The sequence below is a fragment of the Hylobates moloch genome, unplaced genomic scaffold, assembly GCF_009828535.3.
Source record: "Hylobates moloch isolate HMO894 unplaced genomic scaffold, HMol_V3 SCAFFOLD_8, whole genome shotgun sequence".
Taxonomy (NCBI): domain Eukaryota; kingdom Metazoa; phylum Chordata; class Mammalia; order Primates; family Hylobatidae; genus Hylobates; species Hylobates moloch.
The window spans coordinates 53,187,537-53,195,121 of record NW_026652283.1 but is presented as its reverse complement, the minus strand read 5'-3'; positions in this window follow the sequence as shown (position 1 = coordinate 53,195,121).

The window sequence follows — 7,585 nt, the reverse complement described above, 5'->3', positions numbered from 1 at the left end:
GAAATTTTACACGTGTTATCTTGTTTGACCTTCATGACAATCCTCGTTGTTTCTACAGTAGATTCTACAAGGTCATGTAGATGGTGAGTGGCAGAGACAGGATATGGGCCCAGGTGTTACAGGTTCTCAAGTCTGAGTTCTTTCTACTGGACTTCAGGGTCTCCCAGGGAAGATGGGAAAGGGTGGGATGCTAGCACTTTTGGGGCATCTCCTGGTGCCAGCACTGTGCTTGATGGAGTTGGTCCAGCTGTTTGAGAATGAGCTTCTGTTTCTGGGGGATTCTTTCTAGGCTCTTTACATATGCCCCTAATCTCCACTATTCACCATAGTGGCCTGACTGCCAAGCAAAGGAACTGGAATGCTGATGGAGAAGAGAACAGAAATGTTTCTCATTCTCTCATACATTCATTTGTTCATTCATGTACATTACTTGCTTGAGCCTTTCTCCTTTGCATCCCTGATTTCCCAGGGCAATTGTGAGTCTCTCTGTCTCTCTCTTTCTTTTAACTTCCGCTTTGTCTAGGGCCAGTAGAATTTAATGAAAAGACAACTGGGAGGTTATGTACATGATGAAAGGAAAATAAATTATTTCAGGATAGCATGCTTTCTGAAATGAGATTTCAATGTATTAAACAAACAAAAAAATGGCCTGTCTGGCTAATTATCTTCTTTGTCCAAGAATTATTTTATTACTCAATTTAGCCATAAGGTCCATGTAACTAACTGCGATCAGATAAAACAAAAAGGGTCATAATTAAGCAGAAGCTGGGCAATGAGGTCGATGATCCTTTTCCCTTAAGGTTATGCTCTTGGAATGTTTGTAAATTCATGACTGTATTTGATGCCTTGTCTAAAACGTGGCCTGAAATGCTGGAGCTGCAAGTAACCTTAGCAACAAAGCAAGTAAGGAGAATGGCTTATTGTGGAAAACAAGGATTTTAACAGCTTAACAGTTCATGGTGTTCCCCTTGTTTGAAAGACAAGGAAACTGAGGACCAGATATGCTGGATAAATTTTCCTTAGATACCCAGCTCATTAAGGTAGAACTGGTATGCTTCCCAGCTGTAAGTCCAGGGCTTTCCCATTATGTCCTATTATTTTACTTGTGGTTTCTTTTCAGAGGTTATGTTTGCTTAATTGCTTATTTATATTTAAATGCTTTTGTCTTCATTTTTGTTGCTTTTACTGCAAAGAAATTTACAGCAGGAGAATAAGTCTCCCTTTAACTTCTCTCTTTCAATAGATACATTTTCTCTCCAGTGGAAACCTCTGTTAATGAACTATTGTGTATTCCTCCTAACTTTCCCCATGCATTTATAAGCACATATATTGTTTTCTCTTTCATAAGTGGAAACATATTATTCATATTGTTCTGAGGCCTGCTTTTTTCATTTAACATTCTACTATATCGGTACAAAGATACCAATCCCATTCTTTTTAAAAATTGAGCTATAATCCACATAATATAAAATTAATCATTTTAAAGTGTACAATTCAATGGTTTTTAGTATACTCACTATGTTTTGCAACCTTCACCACGACCTTAATTCCAGAACATTTCCATCATCCAAAAGAAGCCCTGGTATTAGTCATGTTTCTTCAGAGAAACAAAACCAATAGGATAGATCTAGATGTAGCTATAGATACATAGATATGTAGATATATGTAGATGAGTGTAAATATACATAGATATGTATAAAATGAAATTTATTATGGGAATTGGCTCATGCAATCATAGAGGCCAGGAAGTCCTACAATATGCCATCTGAAAGTTAGAGAACCAGGAAGGGCAGCAACAATTTAGTGTGAGGCCAAAGGCTTGAGAACCAGGGAAGGGATGGGGAGGTGTTGCTGGTGTAAGTCCCAGAGTCTAAAGGTTAAAGGTCCAAGAACCAGGAGCTCCAATCTCTAAGGATGGGAGAAGATGGATGTCACAACTCAGAGATGGAGAGAGAGAATTCACCCTTACCCTGTATTTTGGTCTCTTTGGACCCTCAATGGATTGGATGTTGGCCGCCCACATTGGTGAGGGCAGATCCTCTTCCTTCAGTCTACTGATTCAAATGCTACTCTCTTCTAGAAACACATTCGCAGATACAACCCAAAATAATGCACTACCAGAGAACTTGGCATCACTTAACTTAGTCAAGTTGGCAATAAAGTTAACCGTCACATCCTGCACCTGTTAGCAGTTAGTCCCAATTCCCCCCATCTTTTCAATCCCATGGCAACTACTAATCTACTTCATGTCTGTCTAGATTTGCCTACTCTGGACATTTCATATAAATGGAATCATGCAATATGTGGACTTTTGTGTCTGACTTCTTTTACTAAGCATAATGTTTTCAAGGTTCATCCATATGCTAGCACTGAATAATACTTCATTTCTTTTGATACGTCATCAATATCCATTGTATGTATATGCCATATTTTGTTGTTCATTCATCAGTTGATGGACATTGGGTTGTTCCTACTTTTTGATTATCGTGAATAATGCTACTATGAACATTCTACATGTTTTTGTGTGGCTGTATGTTTTCAATTCTTTTGGGCTCATTCTTTTGAATTACTGCAGAATATTCTATAATCTGAATTTACCATTTGTAACCATTTCTCAAATTGATGAACATTTACATTTTATTCATTTTTTATCGATTATGAATAATGGTACAATGAAAATCCCCATGCATATTTCTCTTTACACTCTAGTGTAAAGACAGCACTTTATCTGAATCCCTGCACAGCAACTTCCTAGTTAAGCCAATTGCTTATCCTGTTTCTTCATCTGTAAAATAGAAAAGGAATAGAAAACTCTCAGGGATAATGATTAATATAAATAAAGCAGTTAGATGGGGATTGACACATCGCTTGTGTTCAGTAAATATTGTTAATATTATATGTAAATGTTTCTATAGTTTAGATTACTAAAAACAGATTTTTGGGTCAAGGTATTTATATTTTAAAAATATTGCTGGGCCCGGGCATGGTGGCTCACGCCTATAATCCTAGCACTTTGGGAGGCCAAGGCGGGCAGATCATCTGAGGTCAGGAGTTCAAGACCAGCCTGGCCAACATGGTGAAACCCCATCTCTACTAAAAATACAAAAATTAGCCAGGCGTGGTGGCACACGCCTGTAATCCCAGCTACTCGGGAGGCTGAGGCAGGAGAATTGCTTGAACCTGGGAGGCGGGGGTTGCAGTGAGCCAAGATCGTGCCACTGCACTCCAGCCTAGGTGGCAGAGTGAGACTCCGTCTCAAAAAAAAAAAAAAATTTTTACTAATTGCCCTCCAATAAGGTTATACCAGCAGGAAGGAGAATGTCAATTTTCCCACACCTTGGCCAATTCTGGAAATTATTAAGCTTTTTTTTGTTTGTTTTTCAGAGATAGGGTCTTGCTTTATTTTCCAGGCTGGAGTGCAGTGGCACAATAATAGCTCAGACTCCTGCACTCGAGCAATCCTCCTGCCTCAGCCTCCTGAATAGCTGGGACTACACATATTAAGCTTTTTAAGTTTTAACTTTTGTCTATCCCATAGGTAAGAATGGCATCTTGTTGCTATGATTTTCATTTCTCTAAATTACAACTGAAGTTAAGTATCTTTTTTTTTTTTTTTTTGAGACGGAGTCTCACTCTATCATCCAGGCTGGAGTGCAGTGGCACGATCTTGGCTCACTGCAACCTCCACCTCCCAGGTTCAAGAGATTCTCCTGCCTCAGCCTCCCCTGAGTAGCTGGTACTACAAATGCGTGCCACCATGCCTGGCTAATTTTTTGTGTTTTTAGTAGAGACGAGGTTTCACCGTGTTAGCCAGGATGGTCTCAATCTCCTGGCCTCATGATCCGCCTGCATCGGCCTCCCAAAGTGCTGGAATTCCAGGTGTGAGCCACCGTGCCCAACCCGAGGTTAAGCATATTTTAATATATTTATTGACTACTTATATTTCTCCTACTGTGAAATACCTATTTATATCTGAGACACACTTTTCTACTGATTTGTAGACTCTAGCTTTTCGTTATGTATTTTGATACCATTTTCTCTTAGTTTGGTTCTTACCCTTTAACTTTTTCCCTCAGAAAGAGTTCATCACAGTGAGCCATGAACTTTGTCCTCATAATCACTCAAGTTCTCAGGCTGATGGAGCAACTGCTATTTTGACAATTTCTGGTTGCCTTTCTGGAGGGAAGAGACTTCTGGAAGGTCTCTCATTGGCCACTGAAAGCTCAACCTAGAAATGACACAGATTACTTCTGCTGACAGCTCATGGGTTAGAATTGGTCACATGGCCCCCCAACCACACAGGGATCAGGAAGTATAATCTTAGCTTGAGCCCAGAAGGTGAAAAGCTGGAAATGTTCTGTGAGCAGCTTGACACAGATGGAAACAAGAGAAGAAACAGTGGAGTGGTAACGGAAGTGTTGACATGACTACAGATATTAGGCAAGAAGGCTGTGATCAAGTAATAGAGAATTAATTTCAGTTGTGTTAGAAAGATGTGGCTTCAGGATGGTATTTCATATGAAGTAACTCTGGAACAGGAATCCAAGAAGGGCCACATTTTCCGAAATGTTTCTGAAGCTGATAGAGTTCTTAACATTTAAAGAGTGAGCATTCAAAGAGTGTTTTTGCTCATCAGCCATTGATTTAATCCTGATGTGAGGAGTTTGTATAGATCATCCAAATATTAAGTCACCAAGCCAGACGGTATTTTGAACGCATTTGGGGAATGGCAGAACTGTCTGTTCTTGACTAAGTGCCTACCCAACCCCCATCCTCTGTAAGCGCTCTTAGTATGTGTGTGTGCACTTTGGGGAGAGAAAAATCAATACCTTCTTGGATAGGTGGAAATTGAGCTATGTCAAGGCATACGTGCATTGTCTGATAGCATCTTTCTGCCAGCAATCTAATATATTGATCAAATTTCCCTAGCAGGACAGCCATGCAATATACAATAGCAAGACAGGCTAACGGTAGGAATGTTGGCTATGCATTCCTTTTGAAATAGTTCCTTCACCCAAGAAAACAAAGCTTGAGATCTTCATGCAGGGCACTGCCCCTCCTGATGAGTGTCTTAGTCTCCTTGCAACTTCTGGCAGAGGTCACAAACAACACGCTCTCCTATCTGTTTCTGTGGTTCACCTGCTCCTCACTGAGGGTGAGAAATGATCTTCTCAGTTGGAACACTCCTGTCAAACACAGTGTTCTGCCCCTTTCTCTTGTTTGCATCCACATCTTCCTCCACGGTTCTTTATTTTAATTTTTTTCGACGGTCTCACTGTGCCACCCAGGCTGGAGTGCAGTGGCATGATCATGGCTCACTGCAGCCTCGGCCTCCCGGGCTCAAGCAATCCCCCCACCTCAGCCTCCTGTGTAGCTGGGACTACAGGTGGTCCCACCATGCCCAGCTAATTAAAAAAAAATTCTTTATAGATACAAGGTTTCACCATGTTGCCATGGTGGACGTGCCAGTCTGGTTTCCAACTCCTGAGCTCAAGCAATCCATCTGCGTTGGCCTCCCAAAGTGCTGGGATTTCAGGCATGAGCCATCACCCCCAGCCCCTCCCCTCTTCTTTGAACCAAAGCAACATTTCCTTTCTTCCCCAGCAAGAGTGGCAAACATGTGGGTGGCTATTTGGCTGCAGCTCTATGTAGCTATAGAGGCTGTACCTTTGCATTGTGCCCATGCTGTTTTGATTGTTGTTAATAACTTTTGTCTGTTGTTGTTGTTGTTAAAATGATGATGGAGAAGAGGAAAAGAGCTCTCTGCCTTGGGCCTTTCAAATATGCTCATGCTCATTCCTATCTTAGAATGATGACACAGAAGCACAAGGAGCACTGGCTGACACTCTGTTCATCGATGATAGGCCTGCCTTCAGCTGCTAAAGAGGAAGTGACATGGAGAAGCAGAGAGGAGGATGTGCCTGTATTTTTAAATAAACTGCCTTGTGATGCAGAAGGCCTGTGAAACATCTGAGATATTGAACCCTAGATACATGGAAAATTACTCACATGATTTTGTATTTTTTCCCCTAATGACTCCAGTAATCCAAAGGAAGATTATTCCGGTTAAATGACTCATCTAAAACACGTTTTTCAACTGTATCTTGGGCAAAGACGAATTTATTCAGAGATAACAATTTATTATTTAACGTTTTGACAGGTCTACAGAAGTACAAGTCAATTGAGTCCAAATAAAGAACTGTGCTATTTTTAACGACTTCTAGATGTTCTTGGCAGAAGCAAGGCCAGGTTTTGTTAGAGGAAAGAACAGGTTTATGGTTTTTTCCTTCAGGTTTTCACATACGATTTGATAATCAAAATAATATTTTAAAGGCAAAATCAAGAAGTAACCTTGGTAATGTTTATGAAAATACGATGAAAGGGTTAGCAAGGAGAAAAAGAGAGTAACGTGAAAACTAACTGTACCCTGGAACTAGAAATAGATTCATCTGTTAAAAGAGAAAAAATTGTAATATTTTTACTACTTCATTTCTATTATTGCACAGATTGTTGGAGGATTGTATACTTTATAACATGCTTTTCCTTTCCCTAAACAAAGCCATCCCATCCTTTATAGATGAAAAATACCATCCTATTTGAACTTTATCATTCAAATGTACAACAAATCTAATATAGGATTTAAATATTTTTACAATGTTTTCAAACATTTTAGAAATGTTATTTTACTTGATAAGCATGCACTATTATCAGGTAGGTAGGCATGGTTATTATTCCTGTTTTATTAAGGAGGCAACGAAGACCAAGGTCACATAGCAAAGTAATAATAAAATTGTAACACACTTCTTTAGACCAAAAACTAATCATATTTTTAGGCATAAACTTATCTTTATTTTCTTTCTTTTCCGTGGCACTGAGTTAAGAGTCCATAGAAGTCTTTGAAAAGTTTTGTTTGATATATAATTTTTAAAATCTTTCTTCTGAAAGAGTGACAAATGAGGATTTTGTTCCCTTTGTGGTGAAAATTGGTATTATATTGCACTTTGAATGCCCAAAGGGAGTGAATTGGTCCAATTTTGCCTTATACCACTTTCCAATACCTTCACTTGGAGTGACTTACACTGTGGTTAATTGCAGTTACAATGAAGAGATTAACATGGGAATGTCATAATAATTGAATCTAAAGAAGACACAATTTCAAAATAAGAGCTTGAGTAATAATACCATTGTGTAACAATCTGATTTCCATCCCTCTTATTTTTCCTATATTATGCAGTTTAGCTCTTTACTATCATATGTGTTTCATGTTTGTTCGGTTTTACCAACACATCATTAGTAAATTGAATGTAGGGCTTCTCATTTCTTTTGTAATCCTACATCTAAAAGATTTTAGTCTTTAGAATCCTCTTAAAATGTTCTCCATTTAAAATGGAGAAATAGTTCATGCTCTCTCATCTAAGTAGGAGCTACAATCTAAAAAGTAAATAAATAAAATAAAATAGTCAATCCTCTATTATTATTGTTGAATACTGAATTTGTTAATTATTATTTATTTTTTGAGATGGAGTTTCACGATTGTCACCCAGGCTGGAGTGCAGTGGCGTGATCTTGGCTCACTGTAACCTCC